The following is a 571-nucleotide window of genomic DNA, read 5'->3' on the forward strand; positions in this document are numbered from 1 at the left end:
GCGACCTACTGGCCTAAAGGAGCGCTTCGGCCGGACAGCCGAAGCCCGAGGGCAGCGCTGGCCCGGCGAAGCGGCGCCGCTGGCACCGCCCCCGGCCTGAAACCGCCCCTCGGCCACGTCTTGTCACTGTGGCCCCGCCCGCAGGTGGCCGCACTGACTCCGCCCTCGCCGCCATCTTAGGTTCTGGCAACTCTGGGGTGGATTGGGCGGGGGCGGAAAAAACGGAATTCTGGGAGTTCCGGCCTGGTGGGGCGTGGTCCGCGTTTAGTTTCCCGCCTCGCCAGTTCTCGGTCTGAGGGGTTAGCGGCGGTCATACGTGTGAACGATACTCTCACCTCCTGAGCTTCTTTGTAAAGCGCAGGGGCCGCGCCTCCGGGACCGCGAACAAGTGGGAGCTTGGAGGTGGACAGTGAGCACTTGAATCGTGCATAATTAAGGAGAGGGCTTGGATCGAACTTGGGAAGTGGTTGGTGTGCATTTGACGTTCAGTTTTCAGTTGTAAATTGCCATGAATATTAGTAGCCGTGGTACTATCTATCTGTGATAGCATATTGTCTCTAAAATAGCTTTT

At 59.2% G+C, this 571-nt stretch overlaps 1 protein-coding gene across 1 annotated transcript in view; it reads right to left on the bottom strand.

Annotated features, from left to right (window-relative positions):
* Positions 1-126, bottom strand: part of SLC17A5 (solute carrier family 17 member 5) — a 45,951-nt gene extending 45,825 nt beyond the window's left edge. The window contains exon 1 of the mRNA XM_011381020.2: positions 6-126. The gene's annotated coding sequence lies outside the window, so the exon portion shown is untranslated. The remainder of the gene's footprint in view (positions 1-5) is intronic.
* Positions 127-571: the final 445 nt, after the last annotated feature.

The sequence above is a fragment of the Pteropus vampyrus genome, unplaced genomic scaffold (assembly GCF_000151845.1).
Source record: "Pteropus vampyrus isolate Shadow unplaced genomic scaffold, Pvam_2.0 Scaffold422, whole genome shotgun sequence".
Classification (NCBI taxonomy): domain Eukaryota; kingdom Metazoa; phylum Chordata; class Mammalia; order Chiroptera; family Pteropodidae; genus Pteropus; species Pteropus vampyrus.